Source organism: Cnephaeus nilssonii (genome assembly GCF_951640355.1).
Source record: "Cnephaeus nilssonii genome assembly, chromosome: 3".
NCBI lineage: Eukaryota > Metazoa > Chordata > Mammalia > Chiroptera > Vespertilionidae > Cnephaeus > Cnephaeus nilssonii.
In genome coordinates this window covers 62,287,388-62,309,319 of record NC_137074.1, presented here as the reverse complement: position 1 = coordinate 62,309,319, position 21,932 = coordinate 62,287,388, and the positions used below count along the sequence as shown (strand labels likewise).

The window sequence follows — 21,932 nt, the reverse complement described above, 5'->3', positions numbered from 1 at the left end:
AAGTCATGTTTGTTGCTTAATATATGATGCTTCCCCTATCTTCTGGACAGATATCTGATATTGGTACTGCAATGTATCAGAAATCACTGCAATGCTTAATAATCACTGTAACCCTATTTAATGTTATTTATCTCTATGAGATATTGTGCTGACAAAACCACACATTTAGAAGAGGGGCTGAAAGCAATAATCCTATAATAAAAGTGTAGTGTATTAAAGATGGAAAGCCCTATTACCACAGGTAAAATCCTTTGAGGGCACTGAACGTTTCTCTTATTTATAATTTAGTCCCAGCAGGACAACCCTTCTGTGTACTGATTACCAGAGCAATTCTAGCTTTGGGGAGCAAAAAAAGTCATACATACACTGAAATAAGCTTTTCCTTTCATGTGATTTAAGAGCTATTGTCACTCTGTGGAACTCTGAAAATGATCCCATTTGAAAATAATTCAGCTCCTAGATTATATATTGTCTAAGGGTTCCTCTTCCTGCTCTTTACTACTGAGGACATTTAAATGAAACTATTAGCTGATTTTCTTACTGCTTATTCTCCACCTGAAGTTATTATCCTCAATTCATGATATCATACTCATCTGCAAAGCAACTAAACAGGAACATGAATTCAGTTGGGGAAATAAACAAGAGGAATGGAGGGGTGTATAAGGCAGAAAGAGCGGTGTAGAAAAGTGTCTCTGGGGAGACATGAACATGCATATGTTTCTTGTCACTTCTAAGTTACTGATTTAACTGTACCTGGGTTTGAGGTAACTAAGAGTTGCTTCTATTGTGACATAATTATGGCCATGAATAAAGTAAGGAACATTCCTTTTTAAATTAATTTTATTGAGGTGACATTGGTTAATAAAATTATATAGGTTTCAAGTGTACAATTCTTTGATACATCATCTGTATATTGCATACACCCAAAGTCAAATATTCTGTCACCATATACTTGACCCCCTTCACCCCTCAGTACCCCCCTTCCCCCACACCTCCCTTTCCTTCTGATAACTACCATACTGTTGTCTGTGCCTATGAGTTTTTGTTTGGTTGTATTGTTTGTTCACTTGTTGCTTTCAATTTTATATCCCACATATGACTTAAATCATATAGCTCTTGACTTTTTCTGTCTGACTTATTTTGCTTAGCATGATAGTCTCAAGATCTATCCATGTTGTCACAAATGACAGTATTTTATCTTTTCTTATGGCTGAGTAGTATTTCATTGTATATATGTGCCATATCTTCTTTATCCAATCATTTATCTAGGGATATTTCAGCAGCTTCCATGTCTTGATCACCATGAATAATACTACTGAACAAAAGGATCCCTATATCTTTATGACTAATGGTTTTCAAATTTTTCAGGTAGATAACCAGAAGAGGGGTTGCTGGGTCATATGGTAACTCTATTCTTAATTTTTTTGAGGAACCTCCATACTGTTTTCCATAGTGGCTATACCAGTTTTGTTGTTGTTATTGTTGGACAAATATCTATCAAAATTAGCTCTTAATGACAATGTCCATGTTTGATGTGCATCAAGTTAACTTAACATCTAACATGGAGCCTAGACCATGGCTGTTGCTCAACTGATTTTAGTTGAATAGATTTTGATAAGTAATCTTTATTGAATTAGAATATATATCTGCCAAATTGAATGCTTTGTTAATCCATTTGCTATTGTTGTTGTTTTGTTAATCCTCAGCCAAGGATGCTTTTCTATTGTTTTTTAGAGAATGGAAGGGAGGAAGGTGGTAGGTGGAGGGGTTGAAGAAAAGAGAGAGAGAGAGAGAGAGAGAGTCCCTACAGGCACCAAGGGTAGAACCTGCAACCCAATTAACATGCCCTTGACCAGGGATTGAACCCCATGACCCTGAGGTGTGCAGACCAATGTTCTAACCAGTGAGCCACACCAGCCACACCTGTTAATACTTTTGTATTAATTCATCTGCCTAAAACAAGATGGGCAGCACTTCTCCCTTTTGTTCACCATCCAGGGACAGCTAAGGAAACCCCAATTCAGCCTGCACTTCAGAGAATGTATGAGCCTTCATTCTAAAAACTGTCAGCAAGTCTTTGTACCTGGTTTTTGCTTTTATTGTAGGAGAGTTTTAATTAAGATTCTTTTTACTGGTCCTTGCCACTTGAACAAAATTTGTCATAGGAATGCACTCACTATTATTGTGTCCTGTATTTCAAAGTTATATTACATTTTATGTGTCCCTACAAAATGGAGGTACAGAGAAAACCCTAACCAAGTGGGAGAGCCTCCTGTGTTGCTCTTAAACACACACATGTCACCCCTTAGTAAATTAGGGGTCACAAGGTGTCTGCCTTCCAGATGAGAAAGAACCACACATGAGTGTCTAAAGCAGGATGGTTTCCTTCTCACAAAAGGCCTGAATCCAGCCCAGTGTTTCCAAAATGATGACACTCTGATGCCAGCTTTCTTGGCTGCCCAGAATATACTTCTCTCCCTGAATCAATATCTCCTCTTCAGTTTAACTCTGTTCTCTGACTAAAACCAAGTGTGGAAGAGCAGGAAGCCCATTGGTAATTGTGTTTGTATCATTGAAAGATTCTCTGTGCTGATTTCTGCATATGCTAGGCTCAACATTTAGAAATAATATTCTTTTTCATATTAGTAAAAGAATTATGTACATGTCTAGAGAAAATATATTTCTGGTTATTGTATTTTATTGCTTCTAATTATTGAAGAAATATAACTACATTCAATAATACTATTACTACTTGCATATTGCTAACTTCTGAGTATATATTATCTGCATTGAATTTTGGAAATTTGTTATATATAGTACATGAAAATTTCATCTAAATGGTAAGCATTTCTAGAGATTCGTTTCCCCAAAGTTCCACCAGTTAATGATTATTGAACTCTGCTGTAAATGAGTTTTGCATAATCTATGATAGAGTAGCTGCATTTACTCTTTTTATCCAATATCATCTGTTCTGGTAAATGTCAGGAATACATTGCAAACATTTACCATTATTTATGACCCGTCCTGGTTAGAAAAACAATAATTCAGAAATCTGAGTTTGGGCCAAATATGGAGCCTGCAATACAGGCATTTACAAAGGAATCTTTATATTTTAAAAATCTAAACACAGGTGGCTTCAATTACTGATAATCCTTGTAAACCTATTTTGTTGTTGTTACTTAACACAAAAGAGAATGTGACCAGAAACACATACCATGAAAGACAAAAGAACAAAAAGACAGAATAGTATACAATCAACATGAGGCAACTTTTTAACTTTCTCATATTTTAGCTAAATCATATCAGTTCTCTGCCATAACAACTAGGCGAGGAAAGCATAGCAGATATTTTTTTCTTCTCTCTAGAGCTAAAGATACAGAGGCTCTGAGAAGTGAAGCATCTCAGGGTCATGTGACAAATGGGTGACCTGGAGGGACCTAGACCAGTTTCCAAAGCCCCAGTCCTCTGCTTTTTTCACACTCTGAATTGGAAAAACGAGGGCATTTTCAAGGACACAGTGACTGGACGTTTCAATTTATTTGTGCCGTATTGTTCCTTTCCTACAGTAGCTTGGCTGTGGGTCAGGATTCAGTCAACTGAAAATGAGACCCAGGATTGGCACGCATTGCCATGGTGTGGGCCAGGAAGTTTTAAAATACTATGCTGTTGGATGATGCTTAGGGACTGGGGCTTCTAACCAAACTTATATAGATTTGGAAATAAACATCTTTTGAGAATGTGATCACTTACAGGAGGGGGTTAACTGGCAGCGTTTTCTAGGTGACTGACTGTGTCCTGCAGCTCCTCTCTTTCCCATAAGGAGGTATGATTTTTATTTTCCTGACAAAATACTCATCTAATATGTAAAATAAATGATTCCATGGTCAAGAAATTGGAAGACATGGAACACACAAATGAAAATGACAGGGAAAGGGAAAGGGGAAAGGAAGGGGAGGGGAGGGGAGGGGAGGGGAGGGGAGGGGAGGGGAGGGGAGGGGAGGGGAGGGGAGGGGAGGGAAGGAAAATGCAGATGGTGGAATAAATATGAAAGAAAACCCAGCGGCCATAAGCTCTGAAACCATACAGGCCTGAGATTTATAGGATCCCTGAGACAAGGGAAGAAAAGAGGTTCAGGAAGATAGACTGAATAGGTTTTGTGGAGGAAATTTTTGAGGAGGTTTGAAGAGGGAAAAAAGAAGGACATTGAAGATGCACAGAAGTGGAGCAAAACAGAGACAGGGAAGGACAGTTTATACAGCTTTGGAAACTTACAATCTATTTTTCAAGCTTCACATGAGCTGACATCTTCCTGTTCACCAAGAAAAGTGCTTATTAGTTGGTGAGACAGTCCATTTCCTAGTGTTCATGACAATTACCTATTTTGTAGTTAGATGAGGAAGAATGACAGCCATCCTAACTGATAAATATGGAAGAGCCATACTTTATCTCGACGATGGCCAGAGTCACACATGGCAGTTAGAGAACACATTAAACCACCATCTAAAAAACATGTATAATAACACTACCTTAGGAGACACTTGGGAGAATAAGTTTGACTAAGAAGCCATTTTGTGCTAAGTGAAATAAGCCAGGCAGAAAAAGATAAATATCACATGATCTCACTCATTTATGGAATATAGTGAACAACATAAACTGATGAACAAAAATAGATACAGAGACAGAGAAACATCGATCAGACCATTAAACTTCAGAGGGAAAGTAGCGGAGGGTGGGGGTAAAGGGGAGAGATCAACCAAAGGACTTGTATGCATGCATATAAGCCTAACCAATGGACACAGACAACAAGGGGGTGAGGGCATGAGGGGGGTGGGTTATAGGGGGTTATGGGGGAATAAGGACACATATGTAACACTGTAATCAATAAAGAAATTTTAAAAAATAAACTCATATAACCAGAAAAAAAAAGAAGCCATTTTGTAAAATAAAAGGTGCTACACAAATAACAAAATGCTATTATTATTATCTTTAGCATGAATGCAATCCAAGGGCCTACATCTTCATGTTGAACAGAAGCTCTGTTAAACTGAAAGACACTAGTTATGTCCTTTGAAAGGAAGATGATTTCATTGAAAGTCTCACAACTGTCTGGAACATATTTCTCTCCAGCATTTAACTGAATTTCCTGTGGCTACTGGGTAATCTCCACATTGTGCAAGTCATCTTTCAGTACTAATCAATAAATGTTAGCTATGCTTATGTTATGAGAAGTGTCTGAAATAAAGACATCCTTTTCACATTAACAGACTTCCTAATTAACCTCCTGACACTGCCAATAGGAAGGGTCACTGTTGTTATGAAAAGGGATGCTATTTAAGTGATTACGTATGCCCTTGCTGGGCTTATCTTCTATAAGAAAATCAAGATGCTCTTTTAAAAATATCTTCACTCTTTACTAAAAGTGAAGATAATTTTGATAGATTTCTGTGCTTAGACCATTGGCTGGGCTCGTATTGGGCAGGCCAAATTGAAATAGTAACAATTTGGTTTGATGTAACTAGGACAGAAGATAAGATGCAGATGGAAGGGGCAAGAGGTGAGGGTCAAAGCTAGTTTCTTCTATCCCCAGTTTTACCAGGGCAAGAATGCCATGTCATATCCAAAATACATCTTGGAGAGTCAGCTGCTGGAAACAACCCATAGTTTGGAAATTTGGGGGGAAAAATCTGTTCTTTTAACAAGTGGTAAATAAGGTTTTCATAAAAGTAATTTATTCAGCATCAGTCCATCTCTGTAACATTCTTTTTTCTCTTAATATGTTATTTTAATACAACTACTGTAATGGGCTGCCATATAGCAGGAATAGGGATTATGTCTTCCATCTATCATATGTAACTGTAGTATCAGCCCATTCTCCTTAATCTATGCATGGCTGTTATGCCTCCAGTCTCCTGAAACTTACCTTTTCTGGAATGTGGATTTTAACTATATGCTAAGCAAGCAACACTGAACAACAACAACAAAAATACTCTGGAATGCTACTAAGCAAGGATATTATATCAGATTTCTCATTAACTCAGGAATCACAATGACATCCCTGTGAAGGAAGTATGAGAAGCATACATATGCGACCCACTTTACTGTTGACACTGAGAGCTCAACTGAAGCCAATGTATTTCTTCCAGGTAAAACAAATCTGAAGCAAGCTCATGGAAATGGTTTGTTTGGACTCCTTGCCTGTTTCCTTTTCAATGCTTCTTACACTCTCTCCTACTTCCTCTCTTCCAAGAAGCTGCTCTTTGCCCTCATCCTGCTTTTGGCTCCCCAGGATTCTGTCAATATTCCATTGTAATCTGCCCTTCCCTGACAGCTGGCCACTTCTGGATGCATCTCTCTGCTATCCCTCCCATACCTAAAGTGTAGTAGTAGTAGTAAGTGTGGTAATAACATTAGCAGTAGCAGTTATAACAATTTACATTTGATGAATATTTTAAGCTTGTATTGTCCTTAAATGTCAACATATTATTTAATCAATATGACGAACCACATTCAGAGACGTGATATCTTGCACTACTGGCAACAAAATCATACAGGTGTTGAGTGGAGAAATGGAAATGGTTCAAGCTCAGGTTTTCTGACTCTAATTCACAACAAATTCTTGCTTATGTTGGACATTCAAAGACCTTAGTTATCAGTAGAGGTGGGATACAGGAAGACTGTTATTAAAAGGCATAAAGGTCTTCTGAGCTATTAGATTATGACAGAGACAAATTGCTTATGGATAAAGCCAGGGACATTCATGTTATCTATCTAGGTAGATTGGGTGAAATAAAATTAATATTTTCAAATTATACACTTTGATAAAATGTAAACATATGGAAGGATCCTCAATAAATGAATCATTAGTAAGGACAATTCCCTATCTGCTACATGCTGCATGTGATCATGAGATTGTTGCAATATAAGGTTTGGTGGAGAGAGGCATCAAATACCAAAGGGAGTCGTGAGGTTCATGGTAGGAAAAAAATAGGCTAGAAGAGTTTTAAAACTCTCACAAACATCAAACACACACATAAAAGGTTTGAAAGCTAAGAGATATGAAAAGAATATCTCTTTTTTAAAAGCTGTGCAATAGCCCTGTTCCCAATTGATTGATGGCTCCCCAATCACCTCAAGAGAGCTTCAGCAAGACTCTGAAAGCTTTATAGGCGGTTAAGGGTCACAGTGGACTTGTCTCCGACTTATACCTGAACACATAGAAGGGCAAAAGATAGGCTGAAAGTAGAGCTAAGATGAAGTTGTTTATTATATCATCTTCACTCCCTAGTATTCCCAAAGATGGTTCCTGTGTACTAGACATATGCCCCACATGGCAGAGAGCCAGCCTGAGTCCTCATAGGTTCTGTACAATAGAGCAATCTGTAGACGAAAGCAGGATTAAACAAAGATCAATTGAAGTTACGTAATTTGATTCATAGGGCTTTAGAAGGAGCCCATCATCAATGGGAGAAGGGATACATATAGTGTGACCAAAGAACTGCAGGTGAGCACTTACCAGAGATGAATGGGGTTTCCTAAGAATCCTTGAAGGCAATACTTTAGAGAAAGAGCTTAAACATTTTCTAGGATTAGGGAACGTAAAATTGTTTTATAATAGTACCAATAAGGTGAAATGTTTCCTGTTTTTCTCACCCCTTCTCTCCCCTTTACAAAGACCCTGTCCCAGACAAAAGAACAAGAATCAAATAGTTACTGAGAGGGAAGAAAAAAGAAAAGAAGCACTGGTAGGTACCCTCTTCTCCCTTCAAATACAGATAAATTATTGAATAACTAAAAGAGTTTATCAGTTTACTTTTTAATCAAATCTAGACTTTGTACTTAAAGTAACCTTAGGGCTTTATATTATCTGGGTGACCAACAAAGTTCTGGTCAAGGGCAGGGTGGGGGTGGGGTGGGATATCCAATGAATAGATTTTAAAGAGACACTTGGAATCAAAAAATAAAGATGGTTTATAATGAAACCCATGAGCCTAGTTTTCTCAAGGTTCAGATAGAGGTTGTGATGGCATAAGGAGTCTACCCTATGGAAAACCATACATCCCTCTTCAATCCTGCCTAGTTTCTATTTTGTTTCTCATTAGAATGGCCCAAACCAGTGGTCGGCAAACTCATTAGTCAACAGAGCCAAATATCAACAATACAACAATTGAAATTTCTTTTGAGAGCCAATTTTTTTAAACTTAAACTTCTTCTAATGCCACTTCATCAAAATAGACTCACCCAGGCCGTGGTATTTTGTGGAAGAGCCACACTCAAGGGGCCAAAGAGCTGCATGTGGCTCGCGAGCCACAGTTTGCCGACCACGGGCCCAAACTTATGCAAGACAGTTATGCATATGCACGTGCACACACACATTTGTGATTTTACATGTGGTCAGGAGAGAAGATTAGAAGAATGGGAAAAACATGTAGGAACCATTTTCATTATTTATGCCTTCCAAAAATAAAGGTGGAAAAGGTGATTGGAAGTCTGACTTTAGAGCTCTATCAGTGGAAAGGTGATTTTGCTTCTTCGTTCCTGAAATTGCTTCTCTATTATCATGTTTCCTCATGTGAAGTATTTCACTACCTGGGTCCTATAATTAAGAGTTCTGTGCCCCTGACCCCCATGGTTTATTGTAAAAAATGTATTAATCTTGTAAAGCTAGCAGTATAGTTTTAATATTCCTTTTATTTGTTAAATAACTTTTTCCTAGAAGAGAACATATATATTCCTTAGGATTCAAGAGGACCTAGAAGGCATGCAATTTGCTAATAATGCATTTGCATGTTTCTGGTTCAATAATTTAAAATTAAATTGTATCTTCTCCAAGGCTAATACATCACAGAAGCTGTGGACCATTTCTGAGGAATTCAGCTTATCTTATTTCTTACCATGAGGTGAGATCCTTTTTTTGTGTGTGTGTGTGTGTTCCATTCTTGATTTCAGCACAGTGCATTGCTACTTTAGTACTGAAGGAAGGAAAACCACTGACTGAATTGCCTCATGGCTATCACCCTGCTATATAAAAGCATTTCCATCTCATGGATGCCCAATCCAAAGAAGGCAGAGGACATTGTGCACACTTCAAAATCCCCATAAATGGCTAATTTCATCTAATATTAAAATATTTTATTTCTAAAATAATCAAGTCTATCCAGAATTTCATATTTTCTGCTAATCAATGCTATTCAAGGAAAAGTAAACATGATACAACTATGAAAATATAATAAATAGGGACAAGTATGTATCCCAAGAATTCCTCACTCTATGGTAAAGTATCTTTGCTTAGCAAATAAATGAATGATCTAGCTATTTTTAAGGACAAATACAGAAGGAACAATGAGAGTAAAGGTCTTGATCTCAAAGTTGAGACAGAAATCCTGGATTGCTGTGTAGGGCTGGTTTGAAGTTTGAGCTTTCAGGTTGGCTTAGCCACAAATGTCTGAGTGGTTTAGGGAACTCCCTTCAATTTCCTGACCTTTAGTTGTACCAAGTGACCTTTAAAAATGTCAATCATCTTATGTCACTCTTCTGCAATGCCTTCCCATCACACAGGGAATAAAATCCCACTCTTTATTGATCTATGGCTCTACAGGAGGTGATCTCCCCCCACCCCCTGCAACCAGCCCTTGCTTTGCTCTTCCTCCTCTAGTTACACTGGCAATCCTGTCAGTCATATAGGGCAGCTGAGCACATCGGTCCAATGCCATTCTCCCCCTCTCCCCAAAATGCTTTGCCTCCAGACTTTTGTATGGCTCATTCCCTCTTCCTTTAGGTATCTGCTCTACAGTAATTAACTGCTCCTGAGATTATTGTTTTTTTAAAAATAGAATAACTTTCCAAATATCCCCCATTCCTTCAGTTTTCTTCCCAAAATTTGTATAAAAATCAAATGACGGTATTTATTGTCTTGTCTCACTAGGATGTAAGAGTCATAAAGCAGCAACTTTGCTTCCACACCATGGCATCTCTTATGTCTAGAACAAGGCCAGGTGCATAATAGGTGCTAATTAGATGTCAATGGAAGGTAAATGTAAATGTTCTCTCTCTTCCTATAAATATTAGCGAGAAAACCCTTAGGTGAGAAAAAGGCAGTTGTGTGAGTCTATCAATGGGAACTTGGGAGATAAGGAGGTTCCTTTGGGGAAAAGAACTAGAAGAGGCAGAGCTTTTTTAAAGAGGAAAGAGAAGCAGGCTTCATCTCCAGGACTTACAAAAAGAAGGACAAAGACTCGGAGGAGCCTGCCTAGGTCTGAGACGTGACCCAGTGGGCTAAACCGTAGAAAGCATCCTACCGTTTGCAGCAGTCGTATAAACTATGCTTTGAAATTCCAAGAGGAGAGGGCCCTTTAAGCAGTGTCCTCTTATAGCCCTAGGAACCAGAGGAGCTTCGCCATGCATATGGAATATACTCTGCGGCCCTGGCAGACATCCTGCTTTGGGAATGACTTCCTTACTTAAGCCAAAGACCTTGAAATGGAGACCTCATGTGTAAATATGTGCAAATGTTGAACTAAATTTATCCCATAAAATTTTGAGAAAACAACCTTGCCACAGCTACACGCTGTTGAATACATTATCTGCTGGGGTTAACAGGGTTTCTTTCTGCAGATATAAATAAATTAAAAGAAAGCACTGAAGGGTTCACTACTCCAGATTTGTCTTTAATAACATCCCATTAAAAATGACGGAAAGACACTGCTCTCAGAGTAATTCAGGCTCAGAGCGATGCTGTTATCTCAGGCTTGTGTCCTCAGACGAGGGTTCTGTGGTTTTAATCTTCCTCTAACTCACCCCCCCCCCCACCTCAACGTTTTTCCTTTCCATTTTGGGTCTATCTTTTCATCTGACTATGGCTCATTTGCCTTGATTAGAAGAGGAATTGGTATCATATTTTTCAATAAGGACTAGTACTTTTTAAACAATTTAGACCAAAAGTTACATAAATCATCTGCACCATGCAAAATCCCAGGGATCTGGGGTTTTTAAAAAATGTGTTTAGCATCTAGCAGTTTTGATCAGCACAAGAAGTTAAAGTTCAGTATGAATGTTAGAGACTCTCCCCTGTTCAGCATTTCCTACTTTGATTCCATGTCTATTTCTCCCTAAAGTTCAAAAACAAACTAAAAGGAAACTAGGACCTAAAATGTCTATAAAAGATACTGTCATCACCAGCTGTGATGATGTCCTTCCTTTCTGTCTACGACCATCTAGTTGAAGATGGAATACTCCCTCATCTCTCATTGCTTGCCTCACACTAGCCACTGATGCATATATTCATAATTGGCTGAAGTTTATACTATTTCAGATATTTATGTGTAATTTATTTTAAATAAGTTAACTTTTTGGCATGGTGATGTGTGTGCATGCCTGTGAGTGTGTGTGTGTGTGAGTAGAGAGTGGGGATGTTATCACATTCAGAGAGCCCTACATTCATCTTTGCAGATAAAATATTGGCGTGGTGTTGTGGGCATTATGCAGGTGAGGTCAGAACTGCTGAGCCCTCCTCTCTGACCTTTTCACTTACTAGTATAGCTCTCACAAGGTGACCCTGTAATATGAGAAGATGCATTGCCAAGCACCAAGTCTTAATTTTACAATCCACACAAATCCCTCTGCCAACATGGGCGGCGGGGACAATCAGCAGGCTCTCCTATGGTACCTGTGTGCTTGTGCACGTTGTGCAGAGGGGCTGCCTGAGAGATGCTTATTCCTTTTTGTGTGCATTGTATCTGGCTCTGTCACTTACTGCAGCTTGATTCATGGAGCATGTTCCAAAGACAAAAAAAGTAAAAGTTTAAAATATGAAGGACTTTGAAAGCAAAATTCATCAGAAAAATAAACCTGGCAAAATGAATGTTGGAAAGGAGAGAAATTTTAAAATGTTCCTTCCTTATCAGATGAAAAAGATGGAAATCAAAAGCAATGGCCATTTATCTAACTTGATCATTCGTATCACCAGCATGTCCCAAAGTCCCACATCCAGTCTGATCATTTCATGCTCCAATCACCAACCCTTGCAATGTATATTTCTCTGCCTGCTCTTCCTCAGCTCCTCTGTATAAGAGCAGTTTGCCTTTAACTATGTGTGTGAATGGGCAGTCTCCCTGGCAAAGAACACTGCACGAGCCTCAGACTTCATGTAATTCCAAACCAGCTGGCTTAGACTCAGGACGCGTGACATTTCCTCTTCATTTCTAATAACTTTAACCTTGAAAGGGAACAGACGCTGCTGTCACCCCAGAGGAGAGGCAGGAGAAATGATGCAGGATACCATGACCAGGTAAAACAGGACAGGGTATATTTATTTTAGGAAAAGAAGGTAGGCTTTGGTGTTGTCTATATGAGGTGGAGGGAATGGGAAAAAGAGCAAGAAAAAAAATGCCAAGAAAGGCATGTGGGGAGGTGATACACAATGCCCTCTTGGGAGTGGATGAAAACTACTATTGAGCACCATTCGTATTTTTCTACCCTTTCCCATCTTCTGCTGCTTCTGCTTTCCTCTCTGCATGGAGTCCTCAAAGAAAAGACAGGTTAAAGGAGGCACATTTAAATGTGGGCAACACAGTATGACTGTTGGAGAAATGGCAACTCACTGGGACCATTACAGGCAGTGGATTAACATGTTTGTACACTGGTGCACCTGTGATTACTCTCACATTGTTGATTCTTTACTGGGGATCTGTAGAGTGAATATTGTGTAATTTCTAACTCTTTAAACCTTAAATAGCCAATTGAAAACTTCATTCCATTTTGTTGTTCTCTCACACAAAGTCTGAAGGTTTTTGTGATGAGGCCCTAAAAATACTGAACGCTTCAATTTGCTAACTTCCCCATAACATGCACTAGCTGATTTTTTTTTCCAATCCACTTTGGTCTCTTGGGTCTTCAGCACAGAACTATTCATTTTCCTGGCATAAGGCAGTGAGAAATTTATTTTGTTCCCAAATCACCCGGTAGAATATTTTTCAGAAGGGGACCTCAAACAAGAGCTAGGGTCTTGAATTAACTTCCCTCGTATTTAAGACCTATCAAGACCAAGAAGAAACAAACAAATAAACAAACAGAAGACTAATTCATCTGAGATTAAATAAGGTGGAGTTAAATTCAATTTTCTATAAATGCTTAAGCCAGTTCACACATAGTCAAAAGAGACCTGTGCTGTTCCAGTCTTACATCCCATGGACTTATTAGGTTGGCTTGAAATTATTTCCTATAAAATACAGTGAACACTTAGTGATGCAATTAAACTCATTAAATCCCAAGTTTCTACTTGTTTATCTGTTTCATAAAATTGCATAAAAGAGGCAATCAATAGCATCTAAAGTGATCAGAGAAGGCCTAACACAAAAGAACACTTGTCAATTTATAAAAGAAAGGAACGAACCAAGACTGGTATTCCCCTGAGATATAAATAAACAGTTCAAAAAAACTGAGTAGGGCTTTCATTATCAAACATATGAAAATCACTGCACATTGTGTCTTTTTTAGAAATTTAAAATGCACCATAACATATAAAGTGCTCTGAAAAGTCTCACTTTCCCAAAACATGTTTAACTTGGTTAACCTGTATTTAACTTAAAATAAACTCTTTTTTTTCCAGGAAAATGGATTACCCACTGATATAGAACACCTTAGCTTGTCACACCTCACTCAGGGAAATGCTCAGTTAAATCAATAGCCAAATGATGCAGCAAAGGCTACTGAAGACCCACTGACTTTGCAATCAATTTCTCTAACTTTTTTCCTCTGTTACCTTTATATATGCCATTTCCAACTGAAAATCCAATAAATGGATCTATTTAACTTTTTTAGATCCAAAGTAGCTCAATGATAATTTCCTGTATGGTAAGTCAAATTCACCACCTGGTACTCACTTGGTAGCACATTCTAGTAAAAATCTTAGTCCACTGTCTCCAACACAAACCTCAGTTATTAAGTTTTAAGTGACCAACTTGGCCATATTAAAAATTAGATCAATATGCTTATGGGTTGGCGGCAAAGAACAGAGACTCACACAGGCTACCTTAAGGAAAGATTTATTGTAAAGATGTGTAGCCTGAAGCTAAACCTAGACTAGAAATCTATCATAGTTCCAGGTAGCTGTGTGAACTAATCACTTGCCCCATTTTTCTCTCTCTTTGGATTTCTTCAACCTTCTCTTTTCATTATCTCCTGGTTCATCCCTCATATTTCCTAGGACAAACCCAGAGGCAACTACTCTGATTGTACAGAGTACAGCTAGAACTCCTCTTGTATGGAGTTAATTTGTATCAACTGATGTCGTGGACGCTAGAATGGCACCTTTGGGTTTGGATATACAACTCCCTCTTTCAGTAAAAAAATGCTTCTGTATAGGCATCCTATAGCAACTTCTATGATAAATAATTAGATTAGTGACATTTTGGTTTAGACATTGCATATGAAAATTTCTTAAATGGCATGTCCCTGTACACTACCTTTTAGTAAACCAATGTGGGGGAAAATATTAAATGTCACTATTTGTGCTGTACCACAATCAAGAATAAGTGGACATTAAACATCAGAATCTGTACATTGAAGGGTTTCCTCCCATCTTTCCCAAGATATATGTAAAATAATTTAGACCAAAAAATAAATACTTTCCTATTTGGTCTTCATGCTACTAAATTCTCCCTAACACAATCAATCCTACTTTCTGCTATTGAATTATACTAATTAATAATGGTTAGGACAAACAACTGTTCTCTTAAAGAATCTCCAGTATCTCTCCTTATAACCAGGATGCCTTCCAAACTCTGATATTTTACTGAAGACTCTACATATCCTGAACTATGTCTCTAAACATATGTGCCCCTTCAGTGTAAAGGAAACTGTTAGTCTTTGCCCTAGTTGCTAAGGACACCAGCCAAATTCTCATGTTCATGTCTTTTCTCAGGTCATTCTCTCCTTGCTGGGCATATTCCTCTTTGCCACTTTACTCTAATCTAACCTGCCTACTCTTCTGTACATAGATGCTCTAAATTATAAGCCTGTGCCTCACTAATCAGGATAAACGTATATGGGTAGGAGAATAAAAAACTGAATTAAAAATAAAAATGATTAGTTTAGAGTTTCTGGGGACAGAAGTAGGTCTTTGAGGCCATGCCATATGGCTTGGCCATATGGACAGACTGTATTGAGTTTGACCAAAAGCACTGGCCTAGGAGTCATTAGAGCTGGGCTCTAATCCCAGATATGGTACTAACAAGCTATTTAACCCTGGGCGAGACACTTAACCTCCTTGGGTCTCAGTATCTTCATTTGTAAAGTAAGTGCTTTGGCCTAGCTGATACCTGGAGCATTTTCAGTTCCTCATATTTTATGATGCCATGATGGATGTTTTCATTGCAATACCAGTTGGCTTCACTGGTTTGCCACAACTAACAGTAGCTTGGGAAATGACTTAGGCTAGAACTAGGAGATGGAGATTTATCCAAAGGAACATTTAGATAAATATACAATCAAGCTTTCATTGCTTCTTGCCTCCCCCAAAGCCCAATTATTTCTCATGCCCCACTGCAACTTCCTGGTCCCACCATGATTCAGACAGTCTAGGTACCTGAACCTTAGGCAGAGTTCCCCAGCTGTGAAATAGACACAACCACTTGAGGACCAGACAGACTTCAGAAGTCACATTATCTACAGTTTTCTTGAGAAAAATCATTCTTGACCCACATATAAAAGTGCCTAGCAGAGCTCCCATTGTTATGAAGCAATCTGCCAGGCAACAACTTTTTGGATTTTTTCTCTTTATCTCTTCTTACTGTCTTCCACATCTCTACCGATCTCCCCAACTCTAAGGTCACCGCTCAGCCATCTTTTTCAAAGTAAATTGTGTAACAGAGATTCTGGTTAAAAAGTAAATAAAAAGGATAAATAAACCCTGGAAAGACTTATAGTTTGTCATCTTTTGAAACATACCCTCTCTGGAAACACCATCGATGTAAAATGACAACCCTCACAAAAGATGTACAGAAGAAGGTATTTTCTTTCCTGACCTGCAGAGCATTGAGTTAATTTAAAACTTATCTTTGATAATCTCCCCTACTTATTTTATTTATTTAATGTCTGCAGTTTAGATGGAATGTACATTTTATAATTAAATGTAAGTAGGAAATAATATCACACTGACAAAGCTTCTAATCTCTCCAAGATATTAATAGTCGGTTCATTAATTCAATTCATCTTTAATCCCAAGTCTCACTATGTGAAAGCAGCATATAAGAATGAAAAGAAGATCAGATCAACCATAACTTCTCCAATGATGATTACAGAACACAAAATGTGTGTATGTGATAGAAATAAATCGTGGATATTGATTAAAGACCTTGTGTGCCTATGTGTTGTCTACCTCAGAGTAAATGAGAAAAAAAAAATTCTACTAGGAAAGAGGAAATCAGGTTTACTAATCTCCCCTCAGTCATTATTGATCTTGGTCAAATGCACCCAGTGCATTTCCCAGGGTTCCCTGAGAAATCAGTAAGTTAAGGGGACATTTGAGTTTATAATTTGTAGTATGTTTACAACTGTAGGATATAATTACTAGATCTTTTGCTCAACCTCGGTGCATCTAGGTGTACCTCCTGACTTCTGATCCACAACATAAATTTTAACACCAAAAAATGACTTCACAAATGACCTTGTTTCCCACCTTCATTTTCCAGAGAAGATATCTGAAGCTCACAAGGTTAAATGGTTTGCTCACATAGTTTCTCTGTTGTCTAGAAAGTGTCCATTTACAAGACAGTGAACCTAAGTGCATGTAAGGGTACAGTTCAGAAAAATATAAATGTTTGATAACCCAAAGGCTCACATTAACTTTTTAAGTCTATATCCTATGGAAGGATTACCCCTTGAGCCCTCTTGTCAACCTTTACAAAAAACAAACACCATTTCTCCATTTATTTATTTATTTGTCAAGAATGACTATCCACATAAAGGCCTCATTTGTTACACCCTCACTCTCTTATACCCACCATCATTTTCTTCAAAGAGCATTCATTTTATATATTTTTGCTTTTTTCTTATAAGGTTCAGACTCCTCTTCTGGTGTCCTTTGTTACTCGTTCTGCCACCAAGGTGATTTCTCTTTCAGATGACTCAATAGAGGCTATCAGTAGTCTTAAAGATTACCCTCTAAACCTGAAAATTTTGCAAACTATGAAGGGCTATATAAATATGTGATAATTTACTATTTCCATTAAAATACTTTTTTTAAAAGATGGGAAGCACCTTAGAGGGACAGGCAGAAATTCAAATGTTCTTAACTTATAAGATAAGGGTTAAGAAATACTGTCTATGGTTCTTGGGGTGAAAATGGATGTTTAAAACTGGCTATAAACAGTTCATACAGAAGTGATCATAAGAGAATTATGAACACATGTATAATCATATTGGATTAGAAAAATTAGGGGATGGTTGAATAGCAATATGGTTATTTATTATAACGAAGTCAATAGATATTATCTAAAATTGATAAATCTATTAGCATATTATAAGCATTATAATGAAATATATGGAACTAATCAACATAATTAAAAGAAAAATGGAGAGTGGGATTTGAGGGCTAAAGAAGAAGACTGTTCAGCACTTTAATGTTTTTGGCTATATGCAAGTGCTATTTTGAACACACACACATACACAAAAACTCACTTCTCCTCCTCCTAGGTGATACACAATATAAAACCAGAGCTATGCATAATCTCCTCAGTAGATATTGATTGGTTACTTCATTGGTTGTTTAGTTGTCTAGCTCAAGGGTTGAATGAACAAATAATTGACTACATAATAGAATGAATCATCATCACATCTTCATCATTATCTTGAATCTCTCCACCTCCTGCACACATCCCTACTAAGGCTATTGTGCAAGAATCCAGCAGAAGTACAAACACTTGACAGTGAACATTGGCTAAAATCAGTCCATACAATGGATTGTTCACATGATGATGTTCAACTATTACTGGCTGAATTTTATAAAATTAACCAGAAGTACAATATTATAGGGAACACTATTTCTATGCAATTTTGAATCCTGATTTTACTATAATTTTTTCAAATGTTGATTGCTAAGTCTTACTATAATCTACAAAAGAATTTGAATATTCTTGGATTCAGAAATAATGAGCAAAATAAATAATCACTTCTATTTCAGAAAAGTCACTTCATGTGAAATTAATAAAAGTGTGTGGAAATCAATCTGAAGTAAAAGGAAAATTTTAACAGACTCTTTAAATAAAGAATAAACTTTTTGTATTTTTTTTTGGTTACCATAGCAGTAGTGATTTTTAAATACTATTCATATAGATTCAGCATTATAGTAATCTGTGTTTTCTATTGTGCTTCAGGTATTAAAAGCAACAGACAATGTTACAAGCTTAGATTGCCATTTAAATTTAAATATTAATAACTGTTATGAATCAAAGGTTAATTTATATGTTCTGTGGATAATACCCGATGTGGGATATTATAGGGGCAGCTATTTCATTATTAACATCAAATAGCATAAGTAACCTGCACTTAACTTTCAAACCTGCAGTGATTGAACATGAGGGGTCATGAGGGAGGGGAACAAAGGGTGTAGGATTCAATTTGTCACCAATAGAACTTTCAGCGTTTACACTGATAACAACCAGATCAGAAGAGCTGTAACTGTTGCATAGTTTTTCAGCAATCTTTTCCCAAAGCTCAATTAAAACTTACTGGCAAGGGTATAGAAAACAAGAAATTAAGAGGACAAATTTTATCTCCAGGCCATAGGGGACTATAAGAATGCCCATGTGCAGAACACACACAAAATGATGGAATACTAGAGGAAAGGAGATGATAAAAAAGGACATTAAAATAATATTTTTATCGTTGAGGGGAAAATAAAAAGTGGCTGGAATTGACATCACTCAATTGTCTTACTTTCAGGGAGTCATATGCCCAGCCAACAAGAAAGGAATTTTTTATTCTGTCAAATGCTTTTCTCTGAATCTATTGATATTATCATATGTTTTTTATCTTTTTGTTTACACAGTTCAACACATTAATTGATTTGAAGCTATTGAACCAATCTTGGGGAATTATTTTTTTTATTCTGAATAAAAGTAATGCTGAGGGGACCCTCTTTTCCTTGGTTTCTGTTTTTGAGATATAAGGTCTTCTGCTACAGTAATACCTTGGCCTACAGACTCTCCAAGACTGAGTTATTTGAAACCAGGTGACATCCATAGGGTCACATTTCTTGACCAGATGGAACTAATCTTCATGAAAAGTTGCAGGTTATAGGGATTCTTTCTCTATCTTGAAAAGCATAAAGCTATCATTCTAGGTAAGTGTGACTATTCTGTAGAGTTAAACTTTCTAGACACCAGGTATGAAGTAGGTTGGAGACAGAGGGGACAGAAAGTGTTAGCACGCCCTCTTAATCAGAGTTCTATAGCTTTATTCTCCACCTGCCATTATCAGTAGTAACAAAGTCACCATCTCATCAGATCAGAGAAATACTTGTCTTCTGTGCCTTAATTCTTAACTAGATTAGAACTCAGAAGGGCAACAAAGCGGTATTACATATTGACACCCCCTAAGCCGCCAAAAGGAAAATCATAGGATTAATTTGCTATAGATGCATTAACGAGACATTATGGGAAGAAACATAATACACTTCTAAAGTTTCAAACTTGGTTAACAAGCAAACCAGAGCATTTTTGTGTGTATGTGCCTTTAGAACAGCACGCTGGGAAATCTATGTACTTGTTCACATAAATTTGGACGGAACATTAAGATCCAGTTCAGAACAAAGAACTGATTCCCACTGAGTTTACAAGGTTCATATCTGCACATATCTGCTGGATGCACTGAACCATTCTGGCCACATGAGTCTGAGTGAGTATGAGTATGAGCATGGTCATTTTAGCCAAATCATATGCTAATCAATTGCTAAGGATCCTGAAATGAATACATATTGCAGCTGCTATCTACTCCCTTAGTTAATACTCTACTGAACTTTGCATGTAAAGAAGATGTTCTTCTTAAGTGTTAAATAAGGCAATCTGCTACATTTTGTGAATTATATAAACCATAAAGGCTCTACTTTACTGTAAAAAATATCTCACAAACACCCCACACTAAAAGGGATTTGATGAGAATAGCCCAGAACTACAGTGTTTGAATACAGCACTGTTTGCTTTGTCCAAGAGAGGTAGTTTCACATCCAGAGAGTTTTTCAGGTGTTAGGCTTACACCAAAATAAGGATTGTTTCTTATAAGAAATTCTTAAATGCTTTCTAAGAATCCATTCCCACAGATACTACATTAGACTTTGTATTCTGGGGGATTCAAAGAAGTTGAAGAAATAGTTCTTATGCTTTAGAGGCCCTTCAACTGATAGGCTGCACGAAATTTTAAAACATGCAACACCTGACTATTCAGTCAGAGGCATTGACCTCTTTTCCCTTACATCGTCAAATTAAAAAAAAAAAATGACAACAGCCAATACAACAATAGCCATTTAATGTGAATGAATCAATATTATAACTATATTTTGGTCATATTTTTTTGGTGGGAGCAGAATTTTAGTAATTAGTTTATGTGTTCCATGAGATAAGAAGGATTGAAAATCTCTGCTCTACAGTGTACTGGGTGCAGCATTTTTCAGATATTGTGTTTTGTGTTTTAGCATCCCATGATGTCTACGAAACCCCCATCTGTGCCTCCTGCCTCTGGTGAGAAGATGATGAAGAAGTCAATTACAGATGCTCCTCGACTTATGATGGAGTTACAACTCAATAATGTAAGTGTTCTGAGCACATGCTAGGTAAACTAGGTAAGCTGTGATGTGTAAAAGGTTAGGTGCATTAATGCATTTTTGACTTAAAGTATTTTCAACTTATGATGGATCTATTGGGATGTAACCCCATCATAAATTGAGGAGCATCTCTATTAAGACTAATGTAAGCAGCAGTTGTTAATACTCTTCTAGTTAGAATCATTCCAATCTCAGGGAGACCACTGAACTTCCCCATGATTCAGCATCACTGGTGTTGAAGAAATTTGCCCTGGGTATAAAGGCTAATGGGACCCCTAGTTGACATCTTTGATATGATATAATATTATGTCTGCTAAAGAAAATACTGCTTAATAATTTAAAAAAACCCTCTATTTGATATACAAATCCTTTATGTTATTTCTTGAGGGCTAAAAAATAAAACTTTTACTTCCATAGGTGATGATAAATTTAAATGCTAAGTTTGGTTTTTGTCATATAGCATGCTACATTTTAATCCCTTTGCCTTATTCTTTTCAGTGTTATACTGGGAAATGTCTTTCTGAATAGATTAAGAGTAAAAATGACAGGATTATTGTAAGACACGTTAACCAAACTGATAAAGCCAACTAACTTTTCTGTAGATTGATATCTTGATATGTAATAACAATAAAATTACTGACTATTATCTTTTCAGAAAAAGTGTTTAGCCTTTGAGCTCATGGGTCGGGGGGAAAGCATAGTATTTCAGTTTTGCTCAAGTTTGCAAATTTTATCTTCATTATTCTTCTTTAGTGATACCTCCTACTACCACCCTTTCTCTTCTTCCAGAATCCAACTCTGTAGTCTTAATAGATTTACTGGTTATTGCTCTATCTCCTTTATCTTCTTTATGTGTGGCATCTCTGGCAGGCAAATAATCTCCCAAAAGGCATCCTGTGATACAATTCCTCAACGTATGTTCCATTTCTATTTATCATCCATCTAGGTATCTATCTATAAATCCAGCTAGCTATCCATTATGTGTCTGGTGCAGGCGCAGACACCTAAAATATATAATGCAACAATTGACTTACATCTCTTGGAAACTGAAGAAGCCGTCTGTTTGATTCTTCTCTTCTGGTTCCAATAGAAATCCCTGCAGATCCATGGACAGAAGGGA

The 21,932-nt window shown here is 37.2% G+C and overlaps 1 protein-coding gene across 1 annotated transcript in view; it reads right to left on the bottom strand.

The window, feature by feature from the left end:
- Positions 1-21,932, bottom strand: part of LSAMP (limbic system associated membrane protein) — a 641,226-nt gene that overhangs the window by 488,290 nt on the left and 131,004 nt on the right. The gene's annotated exons all lie outside the window — the stretch shown is intronic.